Source organism: Rhinopithecus roxellana, chromosome 11 (assembly GCF_007565055.1).
Source record: "Rhinopithecus roxellana isolate Shanxi Qingling chromosome 11, ASM756505v1, whole genome shotgun sequence".
NCBI lineage: Eukaryota > Metazoa > Chordata > Mammalia > Primates > Cercopithecidae > Rhinopithecus > Rhinopithecus roxellana.
Genome location: NC_044559.1, coordinates 45,074,458 through 45,093,099, shown reverse-complemented (window position 1 = coordinate 45,093,099; position 18,642 = coordinate 45,074,458). Strand labels below are relative to the sequence as shown.

General features: G+C 52.0%; 1 protein-coding gene across 5 annotated transcripts in view; it reads left to right on the top strand.

The window, feature by feature from the left end:
• Nucleotides 1-285: 285 nt before the first annotated feature.
• Nucleotides 286-18,642, top strand: part of CTBP2 (C-terminal binding protein 2) — a 239,158-nt gene continuing 220,801 nt past the window's right edge. Inside the window, exons 1-2 of one of the 5 annotated variants that reach the window (XM_030940084.1) lie at nucleotides 322-520; nucleotides 835-1,036. The gene's annotated coding sequence lies outside the window, so the exon portion shown is untranslated. Of the gene's footprint in view, nucleotides 521-834; nucleotides 1,037-1,455; nucleotides 1,495-2,588; nucleotides 2,721-18,642 lie in introns of those variants that run through there. The other 4 variants (XM_030940086.1, XM_030940090.1, XM_030940088.1 and 1 more) reach the window with 4 other exon arrangements.

The window sequence follows — 18,642 nt, the reverse complement described above, 5'->3', positions numbered from 1 at the left end:
GGGAGCAGCGGCCCCCGAGCCACCGCGACAGGACCGTGGCCCCTGCTACCGAGGCCCCCGCGCTTCCCCAGGGCCTCCCGGGCGGGGCCGGGCCAGGGAGTGCCCGCCGCGCCCGGCCCCTGGCCCTCCCGCCCGCCGCGCCTGTGTGCACTTTCGCGGAGCCACTAATCCCCCGAGAGAGCCGATTTGTAGTGAGGAGTATCTGGAGGGGGCGAGGCCGGCCCATGTGGGGTTGTGTCATTGGTTTGCAAAGAGAGACCCCGCCTTTGCCCCCCCCCCAAAAAAAGGAGCGAGGAGTGAGCGAGCGGCGACCCTCACCTCGCCTCCCGCCTCGCTCCTGCGCAGCCGGCGGGCACCGGGAGCTGCGGCCAGCGCCGCTTCTTTCCTTTCCTTTTCTCTCCGTTTTCCTCCTCCTTCCCCGGAGGAGAAAACAAATAAAGAAGAGCAAATAGCCGGGAGGCGCTCGGCATCCAGGACGTTCCCTCCCCCGATCCAAGTTGGAATTAGCATCCTCTCGGGGGTGAGCGCAGCGCGGGGCGGGCGCGGGCCAGGGACCCCCAGCGCAGCCCCCTCTCGGCGGGCGGGAGGGCGCAGGGCCGGGACGCGGGGGGAATTGGGAACCGGGTGGGCGGAGGAAGGGGGTGGGGTGGGTGGGGAAGTAGGAAGAGGCTCGGCGGCGAGGGGAGGAGGTGGAAGGGAAGGGAGGGGTAGGGTGGGAGAGGAGGGGAACGGAGGGAGGGTGGGGAGGGTGGGGAGGGCGGGAGGGGGAGGGGCGGGGAGCTGGAGAGATTAAGTTTTTGTGTGTGTGTCCCTGTGTGCGTGTGTCATTTTAAGGTGGCTCGGGAGCGGCCCGGAGGAGCCGGCGGCGGCCCGAGGAGCGAGGGACCGAACCGGGAGCCATGCCGCGCTGAGGGGGGGCCGCACAGCCGCCGCCACCGCCACCGCCGCCGGGTGGGGTGGGAGGGGCGGGAGCCGCCGCCGCCGCCGCCTCCAGGGTGGGCGCCTTTCGCCGTGGACGCCGACCGTCCGGGACGAGGTAAGGGGGGCCCCTGGGGAGGGCTGGGGCCGCCGCCGCCCCCGCCTCACCTGCGGCCGCGGGCTGGGGGCGCCGCGCCCGCGCCTCACTGCGCCACTCAGGGAGGAGGAGGAGGAGGAAGAGGGCGAAGGACACGGAGCCGGCATCCGAGGACATCTTTGGTCCGTGCCCCCGGCCCCGCGTCCCCCATCAGCGCCCGGGGGTGGACGCTGGCTCGGGGGTCCCTGCCCGCCCCCGCCACCGATTGCGCCCGCTGGCCGCCGTTTGCGCCAGGATTTTTGTTGTTGTGATGAGAGTTGATGAATGCGAAGTAGGCGGTCACCTTCCTTCCCATCAGGGTTGGAAAAAAAAAAAAAAAGAAAGAAACCCCGAGCGCGGCGGCGTCCGGAGGGCAGCGGCGGCGGCGGCGTCTCGGCGACGGTTCCCTGGTCGCCCCCGGCTCCTGCTCCCTGAGCCCGGTGGGTGCGCGCTCGGGGGCCGCCGGCGACCCAGGCCGAGCGCGCGACGCGCCGCGGGGACAATACGGCCGGATCTCCGGGGAACAGGAGTCCGAGCGCGCCGGGGTGCGGCGGGCCTTGCGCCTACGAGGCCGGGGGGGGGGGGGGCGGCGCGGAGAAGAGGGGTTCCATGGGGAAGTCGGGGCGCGAGCGGCTCGCGGTCCCCAGGGGCGCTGCCCCTGCCGGCGGGGGATCCCGCGCGGCGCCCCGGGAGCGCAAGTGAAAGACGGGAAAGGAGGCGAAGTGGAACCCTTTTGTTTTGCCGGCCCCGCATTGTTGGCTCCTCCGGGCAGCCGGGCCACATCTGCTGCCGCTGCCGCCGCCGCCACTGCCGCGCGAGGCTCGGCCCGCCAAAGTCGCGGAGGGGCGGGGGGCCTGGGCGGGCCGGGCGACGGGCGCGGGCGGGGGCCGGGCGGGCCGGGCATTTCCTCTGCCCGGCCGCGCTCCCGCGGGCACCACTTCCTCCTCGCCCGCCGCCGCCGGGAGCCCGGCCCGCCCGCCTCCCCCACCTTCCCCGCCCGGGCCGCACTTTTCGGGTGGGGCGAATCAAAAAGAAAAAGTTTAGCAGGAGGGGCTGGCTAGGGCGCGCCCCGGGCGGCGGGGACCCGGTGCGGCGCGGGGACAGCCGGGCCGCCGCGGTCCCTCCTCCTCCCAGCCCTCCGCGGCGCCGGACGGCCCCGCGCGGCCGAGGGGAAGCGCCTTTCTTTCTCTCCCTCGCGCTGCCCCCAGCGCCCCGGGCGAGTTGGACAGAGGCGCGCGGGAGCCGGGGCGTGCCTGGGCCTTTCTCCGGCGGGAGGCCCAGCGGCGTGGCGGGTCGCCTGCAGCCCACGCCGCGCCCTGGGGCTCGGAGGCCGCGGGCCCAAGAGCTCGGCTCGGTCACCGCGGGCCGCGCCGAGACACACACGCGCGCACACACTCCCTCCCGTGGCTCGCTTTCCGCCGGCGACGACGGTCGCGGACACGGAGTGAGCGTGTGCGCGCGAGTGTTTGTGGTTGTCCCCCCTCCCCCCGCCCGGTACTTTTTCCGGAGGCGGCCCAAGCGGCAGTTGGCTGCAGAGGACCCCACGTTTAGGATTTTATAGGGAAGAGGAGGAATTTTTCGTAGAAATCCCCGCTCTGCGTGCTCGTGGTGGAGGCTGCTGGCAATGGCCTACGTCGTCACACCGGGCTTCCTTGCCCTGTCCGGGGTAAACAATCCTTCTGTGTATTTACCCCCTTTTTTCTTTAAAGATTGGAGATCGGGTTAAGTTCTTAGAGAGTCTGATGCGAGTGGCTGGAAGGATAGACAAGAGAATTCTATTCTATAAATATGCATTGGGAATTTAAAATGCTAAACGCCTTATTTGCAATTCTGTTGGATATTCTAGAGACTGGTATATTTTTATCTGACATGGATAATTTTGAGGGGACGTTATATTTTGGGGAAGTTTACAAAGTGATTCTTTCTGCCTTTCTAACTTGGGCAAAATATATCGACTCATACCACTCTTTCAGAAAAGATAGCTTTCTCTGCTAGGTGTTTGGGTTCGAAGACAGTTTAAAAATTACCTCGTGTTCAGTACCTAAGATTGCTGTTTTGCCTCGAGGGTTTTCCGAGTAGAAGTGGGTAGTTTTCGTGTACTTTGAGAATTCTGAGGTTTTTAACCTCCCCCCTGTTTTTTAATATAAATCTTTTCTATTTTGAAGTAATGAGACTTTAAAGGATCTTGTTTTTATAATCACTTGATTTCAAAGGATACTTCTTACAGCAATTATAAAGTAATAGTCAAGATGCTAATTAAACATTTTCAGTCATAGCTGCTTTAATATTGAAACAGAATTTTTTTTCTTTAGCAGAGACAGTATCATAGAGTTGAAACAGTAAATATTCTTTTGTCTGGTATCAGATCTCTGAACTGCTCTGACGTTCTCCTGAAAAACCCCTGGTGCTCTTTTTATTGCCCCCAAAAGAAAAGTTAATGAGATGGTAGATTTCAAGCAAAAAAGCAGGCCCTCTTTCTTGCAAAATATGCTTACAGTTGCCATTGAAGTTGGATGTTAGCCGTGAATGCACTTGCCTTTAATGAAACCAGTTTAATCGTTCACACTTGATCAAGTATAACATGAGCAAACAAAGGAAATAAGCCAGCATATTTCTGTAGAGTGTAAGTGTTGATGTTGGGTCACCCCCTCCCCCCACCCTGCCCCCCGGTAAAAAGGAGAGAAGGTTGAAGGCAAAGGGAATTTATGGCGCTGATTGGTTTTTTGTGCCCCAGGGGTAGGGGACCCCAGTCACATCCCTTTGGAAAGCAGTTATTAGAGGGAATGAAAAGATCTTGGGTTTGGAGCTTGTTTTGAACCTGACTAGGTGGTTTGGGTTTAATTCTTTTTCCTATTTAGAAAGATAAGTTAGGGTGCCAGTCCCACCACTCTTTTTTTTTTAACCCCAACTTGACAACCCCCTCTCTCTAATTGTACCTTAATAAGAGTCTGCAGGTTGAATGCAGAACCCTGTGAGTTATTTACGGTTTCTCCTGGGAGCTTTGAAACTGACCCTTGAATGGGTGTTCTCCTGCGGGGAGGAGCAGGGTGAATTACCTTTTCTTAACCGATTTTAAAAAGCCTCATTGTCCCTAAAAATCATTTCCTTGCATGAGTTGCAATTTATGTGTGGAACTGAATCATCAATTCAGTGAAGACAGAGATATTCGTAAAGTATGTCTCTCTAAAGTTCAGAAAGTAAGAACGTTTGGCTACTTAAAAACAAACACTAGTGCCATTGTAAAAACACACCAGTGACATACTTGGTGAGATATTTTGGTCTTTTGAGACTCGGGGCACACCTGTTCCTGTCCCTGCCAAGTTGTGTGTGCTTTCCCTGCCATTGTTAATCTGGTCGTGTACACAAGATGAAACAGTAAAACTTGCTATCTGTATAATTATTAACTAGTTTGTCAGTTACCCTTTCAGAGAATAATCAATAACTTCCCTCTTAACTTTTAAAATTCTGGATATTTTACTCTTTAAGTCTGGAAAGTGTTTCAAAGAGAGATTACATGAAACAACAAACAGCAACAACAAACGACAAAACCAGAAAATCAACCCGTTAACTTTTTAGTTTCTGAGTAGCTAACTACAAGGTAAAGAAATGAAGGCTGTATGTAGTATGTACTGAACAAGCAGTGCACTGGATTTTAAAATGATATTTTTATTGCTACCATTGCTGTTAAAATACAAACAGCTCACACTATTTGAAATCCTTGAGATTCACGGATTGAAAAAAACCAAAAAGGACACCTCTGAGGGAGCAGCCCTGCTGAGATCTAGCACCAGAATGCCATTTGCCAACAGTTCACTAACATCATGAATCATTTTTGAAAGCAAAGTTATACCCTTTGCACTTAACGCTTTCCCTCAATGGAAAAAATTTAAGGAGTTTACAGCAATGGTAGAATGGCGGCCCCAGTTGTCATTTTTTACCACTGTCATTTCCATAGAGAGGGGCTGTCGTCATAATGTATGTGCGTGCAGCCTGGGTCCCTCTGTTAATCTATCAGGGAAAAGCAGCAGCCCTAGTGTCCTGTGGCCCTGAATCAGGCCACAAATACATATTCATACAGCTCATGGTTGGGAAGGGACGTTTATCAGTCGGGCAGGGCACAGCTCAGGTAATATTTCCACTTTGGGATGGTAGGTCTGTTACACAGGGTGGAACACATTTTTGTAGTAACTAAAAAATGGGAGGGCAGTTTGTCCCTGGAAAAAGAAGTATTTGTACTTAATGGAAGTGACCCATGGGGTGAAATCTCGGGGTGTCTTTTCCCCCAATAATCTTTCTGTGAATTGCTAGGTGAGGAATGCCTGTGTGAACTTTCCCTGCTGAAAACTTTTAGTGGGCACGTGAAATGCTGGAATGCATACGCTCTTAGAGACTGCGCCACCCGGGCAAATATCAGTTTTCTCCCTTACAGTTGGTAAGCATGTCCTAATTTACACTGCTGTGAGTTAAAGTTACAGCACTCCTGGAAAGAAGGGAAACTGCAAGGCTTCTCCTCCCCACCTCATCTTTTGAAGTTAATTTTCATTCAAGTCTGTGTTTGATGGAATATGTATCAAAGACTTATGAAAAGGTTTTTCTTTTTAAATCCTATCTCGGGGTTTGGAAAATTATATTTAATAATTGCTAAAAACTTCAGAACCATTTTAAAGGTGTTCAGTGGCTCTTTTGATCATGATTTAATGGAGAGTATCCAAAAGCCATCAGTGTGACTCTAATGATACTCGTAAATTAATGTTTGGGCATAATATGGAGTTTGCTTTTAGCTATCATTATTAATGTTTAAAGCCTACATCATGGCTGCATTTGGGCATTCAGAACTTCGCCTGTGAAAGGAAGAGCTTTGCACATTGTGTAAAAAAAAGGGGGGGGACTCACAAATGAATACAGAATGTACAATAGGGAGAGAGCCAGGCCATTGTTTGTGTGGAATGTTGACCATGGGAGCCAAGGGCCAGTTTCGCCTTCATTCTTGTAACTGCTGGAGAACACAGAAACTTCAGGAGCTGCGGACAGGATGGGAACCAGGGCACATTCATCTGTCTTTGCCGGGCATGGAGATTTGGTCTGCCCCCTTTCCAGAGTTTTTCTTAGAAGGGGGTCTTTTCTGGACTGCTGAGGAACGTCGTGTGCTTTCTCTTCTCAGTAATCTGCTTTTCTGAGGAACGATTTTAACAGCAGATAGTAGAGTTCCTCAAGGAAAGTGTAAACAGACCTTTTCTACCCCCTCGAAATGTGATTTTAGGAAATGATATTCAACTTCAGAAAGGAGGCATCTTAACTCACAGGAAGAAGTTGTGTTTATTTTTACTCCTCTCCTGACTTTAAAGTAGTCTTTAATCTGTTGGTAGCATTAGGGAGAACGCAGCTAAAATAAGTTTTTGCTGGATGTTCATGTTTTGTGTAGCTGCTGCCGTTTCGGAAAAAGCTCCTCCCCCATTCACAAAGCGCTTCTCCTTCCACGTGGGAGCCGAGGTCCCAAAGTGGAACCAGCTCTATAGCTTAAGGGAGGTGCATTCCTGGCCCCTCACTTTTTAACCCTCACCTTAAGTGGAATATGTAGATAATATGCAGATCATTAACCATTGTTGGTGTCTGAAGCCTATTCAGTTTTTTAGAAACTACACTCGGTGAGAACCAGTGGCAGTTTGCATGTGTATGTTCCTAGTCCCTCAGTGAATGTTTCAGAAGTGCCCTGCTTTAGCTGTTTACCTAACTAAATTTAACAGATGGTTGCCTAGAGTTGGCTTAATATTCACAAAAATTGTGATGAAATCGTTGGGATCTTATGAATGGGACAAGTGATGATTTTGGTTCTATAGAGAGTTGTGACTTTTGTCCTAGGTAGTAATAGAGGCTTCGTTTCTCCCAAAGATCGGTTGGGGTTTAAAGGATGGGAACCCTGAGTAGCTGCTGTTGTCTGCCCCTGATCTTGGTGGTGACCAGCCTTGCCTTTGGTTTTGTTGCCTTCTGTGAGTCCAGAAAAGCCCTGGAGGCGGGGGTGAGGGGGAGAGGGAGGGCTGGACTTTTCATCCATGGGGTTCTAAAAATCCTTCTCACTTATAAAATACAAAAAATATATACCTTCCATTGTATTGCTGATTTGTGCTTCCTCCAAAGCTCTCCTCTGATCAGCAGAAATGTGCTTCTTGCACTAAAACAAATTCTTAATTATGACTAAAAGAAACTGTCAGCTGCCTTAAAGATTGTCTGGAAATAGTGGCAATATTTCTGTGTCTCATTCCAGCCCACGTTGTGGCAGAAGCCTGGAAGGGCCACGTTAAAGGATGTGTCACAGAGACAGTATGTGTAGGTCTTCCTGCAGCACAAGTGAACTCAGGGCTTGTAAAGTCGAGCTTATCGTGGCTGTGCTCCAGCCATGCCTGAAATCTGGCCTCCAGCAATCTGTCCAGGCCCAGGACAAACAAAACCTTCATTATGGAGTCACAGAATCTGAGGAAGTTTCTCTGGAAGGAACCGAAGAGCTAGACCATGGAGGGAGATCAACTCCTCTGGCCTAATGGGGCTTTTCTTTTTCCAAGATGGAATTTAAAAATCTTACCTATAAAATTAGGCTAGCAAAGAATTATTTTGTAGGTGCAAGTGGCCAGAGTCTAACCTGGAAATGATAGTATTGTACCTGCCCCAGCTATGTGTGTGGCAGGGGGAGGGTGGAGAGGGGAAATGAGAGATGAAGAGTTTGGAGGGGAAAACAGAGCATTCGAGGTTTCTCTGCTGGAGGGGGTGAAAGGCCAGGAGTTTGTGCACCTTTCCTTGTAAATGAACTCTAGCTGTGAGTTTATTATTTTGCTGATGGATGGTCTTTAGTGCAGTCTAGAAGTGCAAACAAAGTCGGCTTACCCGCTGCTTGTTCAGGTCCAGGGAGGCCAAGGGAAGTGGTGGGGGCGGTTCTTGCAAATGCATCTGGATCCTGGACACCCCACTTGGTGTTGCTGCAGCCAGCTCCCAGGCCTGCCCACCTGGAGTACAGCCAGAGCCAGCAGCGGGCACGGCCCGAGAGAGCTCTTAAAGCCATGTCTCAGGAACGGTTGAGGGAACTGAGAATGTTCAGCCTGGAGTGGAGACGCCCCTGGGGAGCCCAACATTGTCCTCCGTGTGGTCATGTGGCCTTACTCTGCTCGGAACAGGGAGGCCTTGCTGTTGGAGCTGCCGGGCCAGATGGGCTGCGTGGGCTTCTGGCACAGGCAGAACTTGGCTGACCATTGGCTCCCAGTGACGGCCAAGGCGCCGCAAACACCAGAGACCCTGATGAAGACTCAGGCTTTGAAAGCACCTCCTAATGAGCTGGGGAGGATACTGTATTTTCTTCCCAGTGGGAGTGACCAATAATCTTAAAAGTTTTTTCCCTTTCTCCAGACGTTCAGCTGTGGTCGGCACTCTGGATTGCTCTATCTGCCCTGCGGACTGGATAGAGCTAGAGGCTCAGGGTAGATACCCAGCTGACCCGACATTTCCTACCCATATTCCCTGTTCCCTAGTGTTTCAGGAAGGAGCATGCAGAGACAGACCTGATTCTTGTATGTCAAGGCTTTCAGATTACGGAATAGAAGTCACACTAGGAGGGCAATCAATAAAGAGTATATTTTGCTATACAGATACCAGTATGCACATATAAGTGCCTACAAGTAAAATCTGGAATGTTTTTGATCTTAAAAACATTTCACAGTCATTAATCTTCACGACGCTCTTGCAGGTTGGGTAAATAGAGCAATTCCTATTTTATGCCAGGAAGAAATATTGAATTGCCTCCCCCAAGTCATAAAGAGGCTGTTTTCCTCCTTGTTCCTGTGACTTGCGGTGTGGGGGGCCTGGGGCGCCGGGAAACCCCTGCGATCGGCTCAGACTGACTCCAGGACGACTTCCGGTGTCCTGCACGACCTTCTGCTGCGAGGAGGGCCAGCCCGCCACACCTGGCCGCCTTCTACCTGGAGAGGGCGGGGTCTCCTGCATTTCCCGGACCGCGGGGTGCCCCACCTTGCTGCAAGGACGGGCCTCGTGGCGTCCGGGCTTCCGGGATCCCGGGGTTCCTGGCTCCCGAGCCCCAGGTGAAGCCCCCTCCATGCCTGGGGTCCACCCGCCCCTCTCCTCCCGGCGGGTGGACCTGGAGGCTCCGCCCCCGCGGGCCCGAACACCTGGCGGCGCGGCCCCGCCCCAGCTGTGCCCTCTTCCCCCCGCAGGGCACCTGGCGGCCCCGCCCCGGCCCCTCCGCGGGTCGCGATACCTGACACCCCCGGGCCCCCCACCTCGCGCCTCGCCTTTTCACTTGTAAATGGAGCCGCTTCCCGCCGCGGGGAAGTCGTTGAGAGGTGTGAGAATGGGCCCTGCCCCCCGTGCCCACTTCCTCCTTCCTCCCGCTGGCCTTTGTGCTGAGCTGGCCCGCTTGGACCCCGGGCGGCGGGGGTCCAGCTAGACGCCGCTTCAAGCCAGCAGGGTCGCCGGCGCCACTCCGGTCCGCGAGGCACTGGCAAGGGAGGAGCCTCGAGACCAGGCGGGACACCAGGTTGGGCCCCCAGCCCGCACTCCAGGCTCAGAACAGGGGCAGGGACCTGGTTGCAGCAGGGCAGAGCCGCCTCCACCCCGCAGCGGTCGCGGACTCCGGGCGCTCCAGACCTGGGGTCGTGGTGAGGTTCGTTGATTGACTGCGCGATGGTAGCTGAGTTGCAAGCAAACGGTAAACAGCAGCATCATTTCCACCAGACCGGCTTGGGATCTCGTCTCCTGGGCAGTGTTTGGGGGTGGCCATGGTTCTTGAATAAGCTTCGAATCTGGGTGTTTTCCTTGTAGTACAAATAGCGCAGTGGCAGTTGCTGTGGGAAACAGCGAGGGCCACTGAGACCTCCAGCAGAATTCCACGTCAAGGACGAGTGACATTTGCGCTCCTCTGCTGCGTTCTCTGCTGTTCACCCCGGCGGCTCTCGACACCTGAAGCCTGGCGAGGCTTCTGACTAGAGGCTGTCCGAGCGCTGAGTGGTAGGACGGTGCGGTCTGGCCCGTTCCGTCTTGCACCCATCTTCTCCATGGAGGAATTTCTGCGTTCGCCTGTATGTTTTGCAGACTTAATTTGGTGCTCCAGAAATTTATGCAGCCATTCAAGTGCGCAACCTGTTGTTCAAGTAACTAGAGAACAACCATTTCCTGAGCACTTACTTAGTGTCTGGCACTAGTTCGCTGGGCCATTGTGTGTTGTTGCGTTTCCTTTTCACCAGGTGGGGTGATGTCTGAGGAGTCACTTGGGGGACTTGCCTGAGTGGGTTGGGCATGACTCCGTGGTGGGAGGAGGAACTCCTTCCTGCGTGGGGTGAGCCTCTTTCCTTGCCTACCCTGAAATTAAAAGTTCAGGGGAGGAGCCGTCCTGTTTTCCCCAGGAATCAAATGAGCTTCTCAGATAAAAGGTATCTTTCTCTCAGGCCCAGACCTGTTTGATGAGTGATCATTTTGTTAGGAAGTCACATCCAATGCCACGGAGGGGTTTCTAGATCATTTCCTGCTCTAGGACGTTTTACATTCATACTACACTTTTGGAGAGAATATTCAGAACAGCGTGGCTCCTGTTCGGAGGATGCCTGAGGCAGGCCCCATTGAATACATGGGTCAGACTCTCTGGATCACAGACTCACTGTGTCCAGGCAAAGGCCAGACACCTGCCTTGAGATCGGCTCTCCAGAGCCAAAGCACAGGGCTGTCCTCGCAGAGGCAGAGGTGGTAGTTAGTCACTGTTTTACCAATGAAGAATCAGGGCCAGGGAGCTTAGGTAATTAAGTCTAGCTAGTTACTACCAACTTCACCTGCCTCTGGCTTCTCTGTGGCTGCCCGAGGCTTCTTGTGGCCTTTGACTGGGACACAGGAAATGTCTGGGGATGGCTTTGCCACGCTAACCAAGAGACCCCTTCTTTCCTCCCAAGCTTAGTTTCTCCCTTGCCCTCTTCTGTGTGTCTCTGATGCAACATCACCCCCCCCCCCACACACACTCCAAGAGCACAAGGGCACACTCTTCTGGGATTCTGTGTGTGGCTTTCACAGTGCTTAGGGCTTCATGTGGTAAAGTTGGATTTAGTGGCCAGGTAACATTTTATCAATAGGTAAGACTATCAATAGGTAACACGTTTGTGGTCTGGGATAGCATGATCGCAGCCGCCCTCCACCCCCCACCTGCCTCGAAGGAGGGCTTGGGTCCGTGGGATGCACTCCTCCCCAACTCTGGTTGCCTCTGGCTTTCAGCTGGAGCCATGTGCACACCTTAAATAGGATCTGGTTTGTGGGTTCCACCTTGGGGAGTTGGGGGTCAAGAGACAGGGAAGATGCTTAGGATTTCTTCTAGCTGGGAGTGTCTGTTTGCACCATTCCTGTGAAAACCGGGGAGAAACTAGATTTTGCCGGGTGAACTTTCTTTAGGTCGCTCCCCTGCATTTGTGTGGTGTGAGCCTTAGAAAGGAATTTGAATTAATACTCCTGAACAAAGGGAACAGCCTTCTTTTCTAAGAGGCTATCAGAGAACTGAAACGGAATGGCACAAAGTTGGGTGTGTCTTCAAATCCAGAGACCAGCCCTGCTTGGGTGAGCTTGGGTGATTAACTCACCAGAAGAGTACCCGGAGCAGGTGATGCGGGAGCTCCCAGGCTGACCTTGGCTTTCCGAAGAGGGTAAGGTCCCCATAAGGTGGAGGTTTTCCTGAAAAACAGGCTTTTCTTTATAAGATTACCTTCCTGCTCTACAACCCTTCTCACACATGCTTGTGAGCAGCATGTGTGTTCTGGAAATCTCGGTCTTCACTGGGGCTCCAGTGGGGCCGGGGGTGGTGGGGATGTGGGGTGTCCCTCTGCCTCCATCTCGGCCTTTGGGTTCTGCTCTGTCTTGTGGATGACTCAAGGAAGTGCTGGGAGGAGTCTCTTGACAAATCAGTCATGTGAGGCCTGGTGTCCTGGCTCAGCTGCAGCTTGGGTAGTGATTAGAGTCTGCCTATTTTAAGTCCTCCCTGCAGTTTTTAAACAGGTCTCCATTCTGCTTCACTCCACCTGGAAGAGGGTGGTGGGCCAGGATCATCCCCCAGCCAGCCCTCTCCTCTCTGTGTTGCCTCATTGGGACACTGAGAAGGGGGAAGCTGCTTTCTCAGAGGCTGTTGCTTGGCAAGTGGACATGGCGTCTAAGCATGAGAATGACTGCAGCGTGCAGGTTCCCATGAATGGTCATTTCCTGCGAGCCGGGCCTTGTGAGTGGTCTTCCAGAGCCCATGTCGTGTCTGTGGTGTGTCCCCTGTCCTGTTCCAGGTTTCAGAGATCCTTTGCGCTGGGCAGAAGATCCACCGAGCTGGCATCCAGGTTCCTCCAGCAAAACATGGCACGGTGGTGGACCTGCCGCAGCTCTGAGGCCAGCGAGCCAGTTTTCCCCGGCACCCTGTTTCCCAGCCCTGGCATCTGCAGTGTCCATTCTCCTCGCTCCTCCACGGCGCGTGCTTTTCGCTCAGGGTTGAGGATTCTTTTTCCTCCACTTGCACACATCCTTCTCATTTCTCAACTAAGCCCAGGATTAAGAATGAGGCTTCAACTGACAAAAGCCAGGAGATTCACAATTAAAGTTGGAATTGTGTCTTCAGTGATGTCTTCCTCAGCGTTTAAGGAAGGCCTCGAAGAGTGGGTCATTTTTTTCTATCCTAAATTGGCCACACGGCTTCAAATAGTGGGCGAAGGAAGACGCTCCTGTGGTGAACTGGGGAGTGTCTTAGTTGAGGATCTCATGTCCGCAGAGGATGAAGGGGGGCGGTTAGGACTCAACCCAGTTGTGCTTTTGGGTCCCTGGTTGTCTCCCAGCCAGGCCCGAGAGCTTAGAAGCAAATCCCATATGTTACTTGACCCCTCAGAATAGTCCTTTAAAATATTTCTCAGCAAGGAAGCTTCTTGAAAAGGAGTTTTCTTCCCTAATTCTCTTTGTCTTCTAGAGCAGCAGGCAGGGTGGGAGGGGGAGCCTGGGTTCGCTGTGGTTAGTGGGAAGGGGGCTGCAGCAGCACATTGGACCACCTTTTTGGTCACGCCTGTAGCTGGGAGTTTTGTAGCCTGGTGGTTACTTGGCATGTCAGGGGCCTGGCTCAGATCCAAAGGGGCCCCGGCAGTGCACTTTGAAAGTGCTGAGCTAACTGCTGTGCTCACTTTGGTGGCTGCTGACAAGAGAGGTCTCACTGGAAGGTCGTGAATGTCATTCTTCCTTTCAAACACTGAGGCTGTGTCCAAGGAGAGATGGGCTGGTCCTCCTAGAGCTTAGTAGAGGCAATGAGATACAAGGGGGACAGACTGTTCAAGGCATTGTGGCAAAGAAGGGGATGGAAAGAAATGCTTGACTTCTCTCCCACGCTGGGAAGCCTTTCAAAGGGCTTCAGTTTCTGAATCTGTAAAATGAGGGTAAGGAGAGAGTGTATTGTAAGGATTCAGTGAGGTAATGTTTATAAAGCCCTTAGAACGAGCCTGACATATCATATGTGTTTGTTAAAATTTTATTTTTTTTTTTTTTTGAGATGGGGGTTTCACCGTGTTGCCCAGGCTTGAAGTGCAGTGGCACAATCACAGCTCACTGCCACCTCAACCTCCCGGGTTCAAGCAATTTTCCCATCTCAGTCTCCCAAGTAGATGGGACTACAGGTATATAGCACCACACCTGGCTAGTTTTTGTATTTTTTGTAGGGATAGGGTTTGCCATGTTGCCCAAGCTGGTCGGGAACTCCTGAGCTCTTCCAATTGAAATGTTCAAATATTCTTTTCTCCGCCCAGCCAGTGTTAACTGCGCTGTGCTTCTGTGAGGCTGCAGGTGTGAGTATAGGTCATGTGCGTGAAATGGCAAGGTGGGGTAGGGTAAGGAAGGTGCCTGTCTAGCAGACAGTTTGTCATCTTCAGGGTGTGCTGGTCATTTCATGGACCAGCAGTTTCTTTGGATTCAACTCATGCCATTAAAAATCTCACTTGGGGGCCAGGTGGGGTGGCTCATGCCTGTAACCCCAGCACTTTGGGAGGCCGAGGCAGGTGGATCACCTAAGGTCAGGAGTTTGAGACCAGCCTGGCCAACATGGTGAAACCCTGTCTCTACTAAAAATACAAAAAATTAGCCAGGCGTGGCAGCATGCACCTGTAATCCTAGCTATTTGGGAGTCTGAGGCAGGAGAATTGCTTGAACTCTGGAGGCAGAGGTTGCAGTAAGCCAAGATTGGGCCATTGCACTCCAGCCTGGGTGACAGAGCATGATGCTGTCTCCAAAACAAACAAACAGAGAAACAAAAAACTCACTTGGGGCCAGACATGGTGGCTCACGCCTATAATCCTAGCACTTTGAGAGGCCGAGGCGGGCCAATCACCTGAGATCAGGAGTTCAAGACCAGCCTGGCCAACATGGCAAAACCCCATCTCTTCTAATTGGTTTTGGAGAAATTGGCTTTGCAGATTATATTTTAGTCTCTTCTAGAAATGCAAAAATTAGCCAGGTGTGGTGGTGCGCACCTGTAATTCCTGCTACTCGGGAGGCTGAGGCAGGAGAATCACTTGAACCTGGGAGGCGGAGGTTGCAGTGAGCCGAGATCGTCCCATTGCACTCCAGCCTGGGTGACAAGAGCGAAACTCTTTCTCAAGTTAAAAAAAAAAATCTTACTTGGAAAAGCAAAATGGTCCTTGAAAATGCCCTTGGGAAACCACCCATGCTGGAATGCGAGGGCATCTCAGCTGGCCAGGGACCAGGGGTCTGGGGCCAGAATGTCATATTCCTCATTTGCAAATCCTGGAGAGTGCACAATGAATAAGATGTGAGTGCATGTGGGAAGTGCTCCCATGCTAGCTGTTTGTTACCATTATTTTTATTGGGGACGGTGGTACTGGTGGTGGTGGTGATAGTAGGATTCATGGCGATCCCACTAGTTATGGTGGTGTGAATGTCATTGAGAAAGACAAATCCTCCCATCAACTCTGCCTTCTTCCTCCTAGCAGGGAGTGGCTGTTTGTGCCCTGTTTTATCAGGAGGGAGCAAGTAAGTGCTAGCATCCCTCTCTTGCCCCCTGCCCTGCCCTGCCTTGCCCCAAAGGACAGCAGATACCTTTAATATTAGGAAGCTTGGGTGGGCTCGGTGGTTTTCACCAGTGACTCAGTCAGTCCCCAGAGAGGACCTGGTACCTGGGGTTGGGGGTGCTCAAGAGGATGGCTTCTGGAGCAGGGCGGGTCCCCAAGGCACCCCTGGCCAGGAGTCTCCTGAGGGCCCCCCCCTTCTTCCCAAAGGAGAAGCCCTAACATCTGTATTTTTAGCCACCTCCTCCAGGGGGTGCCTGATGCAGCCAGCCCGAAACCTGCCAACAGCAGCACACAGACTGGCTTTCTTCAAAAACAAACCACTCCCCCAACACACACCCACACACTCAAGTCTGGTTATTGAACATTTGGCATGAAAAATGGTTGAAGGAAGATTTTATATAACTGAAATAACCCACTAAATTATTTGAAACTTGGAATATGGGTTTCTGCTGTACTCATCCTCATTCTTTGAAAAGGGATTCTCCACCCTCCAACATTACCAGCCATTCCTAGGACAGCAGACAAATGTCCTGGGTGTCTGTTAAAACTGGAGCCGGTTCTGTACTCAGGTGCACTTGACATTTCACTCTTGACCAGGCAGCAGTGTGTATTGAGTTGAGGCTGGGCAGTGTCAGAGCATACCTGCTAGAAAAGAAATTGATTGTACAGATTATATTTTAGTAAAATCTGAACCGCTCAGTGAAGCACACTATTACAATCTATGTACACACAAAGAGGGATGCCGCAGAGTCGATGTTTTTAACACTGGCCCATGTGAGCGAGAACATGGATCAGCAAAAGGTGCATTTACCTCCCTCTGCAGGCAAATATGCTTAACCTTCAGGAGCGCCCCTGAGGCCCTCACTTGTGCCTCTAGCCTGTTTCGTCATGATGCAAGCCGATTTGGGAGTGATACCTACCAGTTTTAGAACTGAGAGTGAACCTGTTTTGTGGCAAATCCTTTTTATCTTGATCGGGGCATTTATTAATTAGTAGGCTTCAGCGAGGTTGATAACCTGGCTTGTTTCTGTTTGCAGAAGTACTTTGTCATACATTGGCTTATTTTATTTTTAGCAACAACCCTGTTGTGAGGCAGTGTGATTATTTCCCACTTGAGGAATTGGCAAGCCGCGTGGACGGGACTCACAGTTAATTAATGATCGAGCGAGATCCAAACTGGTTCTCCTCCACCAGTACCAGGCTGTCTAGAGAATGGTTGTGTATTCAGATAACCCTATTCTAGGGATGAGCGGTGTGTGCAAATTTGAAGGCCAGAAGGGAAGCAGGAGAATCCAGTTTCAAGAGTCTGGAGCCTTTGGCGGGAGTCCCCCGTGTTGAAAGGTGAACTTGAAAGAGTATCCATGGATGTCCTTAGATAAAGAAGGATTTAAGGGACTCTTTTTGCCCCTTGATACAAGGTTTGTAACTGGGGTCTTGGGCAGAAAGGAATTGCTCTTCTTGGTTTGAGTGACTGCTTTCTGGGGAGCATCTGGGTGCTGTTTGAATTGCATGCAGAGCCATTTATGGTGAGAGAAATTATGACCTGACTAATTGGCCCAGGGCTAGGTGTTTTGGGGCTCCGTATTGAGACCTCTATGCGAGGAGCTTATCTGCTTGAATATGGAAAGTGATAGTCTTTGGGGCCCTGGCAGTTTCTTTTGGGGCCGCTTTTGGACTTGAGTTAGCAAAGAAATGACATTGTGATTTATGCTGTTTATGAAGAATAGCATGCCTATCTGTTTTCACACAGACATCTTAATAGAGATTAAATACAAAACAAAGTGGAATGCATGAACGGGGATATTCCCATAAGCAATATTGTAGTTTTCGGCAGTGTAATTATGTTTTGTACACTTCCCAATTAAGCAGTTATGCATTACTGGGGAAACTACCTTGTGGAGATGTAGAAAAGCTTTAGAATTTAGTAAATCAAATAAAAATAGGTACACAATATTTTAGACACAGGATTTAAACATGTTGCATGGTGTGATAAGGTACCCCAGTTTGCACTGATTTGCCAGAAAATAATGCAGTGCCAGTGAGTGCCACTGAGGTGAATTTTTTTTTTGAAACGGAGGCTCACTCTAGCCCGGGCTGGAGTGCAGTGGTGAGTTCTCGGTTCACTGCAACCTCCGCCTCCCGGGTTCAAGCAGTTCTCGTGTCTCAGCCTCTCGAGTAGCTGGGATTACAGCACTCCCAGCTAATTTTTGTATTTTGTTAGTAGAGACAGGTTTTCACCATGTTGGTCAGGCTGGTCTTGAACTCCTGACCTCAGGTGATCTGCCTGCCTCGGCCTACCAAAGTGCTGGGATTGTAGGTGTGAGCCACCATGCCCGGCCGATTGAGGAGAATTTCTTCCTCTGAACGTTGCCTGTGTAATAAAGGTGCACCCCTACTGTGTGCAGAATGTCGTGGAGGGCTGCCGGGCTACAGGGAAGAAGAGCAACGAGGGTTTATCTGGAGTTCAGCTAAGCAGTAGTGGATTTCTGCAAGCTGGGGTGGGCAGAGGTGGCCACATTAGGTTTGGAGTTAGGCTGAAGGGGGTGTGCTGAAGCTAAATGTGGGAGAGGGAACCCAAGGTAGGAGCCTTTCAAACTCCCATGTCCTTTCAGCTCCCATATCCTGGCCACTAAACTACGGGAGGTAAGGAAATGATTTCCCCTGAGTAAACTGTCTGAAGTGGAGCTGCATCTCAGGGAGCCTCTGCGAGCCTGTGCTTCACAGAACCCTTCCTCCTGGTGTCTTCTGGGTGTTGCTGATTTTGAGGAAGCCTGGGGGGGGTGTGTGCTGGCTCAGCCACCCCTCAGTTACAAAGCTCTTGGGGGCTGCAGAGGGATTTCACAGTTCACTGCATAGGGCAAGTCATTTAATTTTATCATTTGCTTTTTGAGTAGGATCAAGTTTTCAAAATCCTATGTAGAAATAATTTATATACAGTAAAACACCCTTTAACGTGCAGTTCTACAAGTCTTGACAATCGAGGCATAACCACCAGGTGGTTGCGGAACCATCCCATCACCCAGGAAGGTTCTCTGTGCTCCTTTGGAGTTCATGCCTCCCTGCCCCCCACTCCCAGCCCCCAGCCCCCACTAATCAAATCACTCCTTTTTGATAGTAGAATGACCAGCCTAGGAAGTGTGAGGAGTTTGGTGAATGCTGGTGTGAGACGCCAGTAATTTCCAGGACATTTGTAATATCCAAGGATTATGCATGAGTCCCAGGGGTGCTCTGGTCACAGCAGATGGACTTGGCTTGGATGACACCCCCCTCCCCAGTGCCATCCTAGGGATGCCTGAGACTCCAGGAGCTTGGCTCGTCTGGACAGGTCAGACCAAAACCCAGTCACTGCAGTCTGAGTCTTGTCTGAAACCGGCAGATGACCACCTCCTCTACAAAGTAGGCAAACCGCTCCCCCAACCCAAGAGTGGGCAGTTCTGGGCCATACTTGCAGGCCCTGGTGCATCTAAGGCCATGCCCCCTGGGCTCCCAGGGACACGCACGCAACAGCTGCCTCTCCAC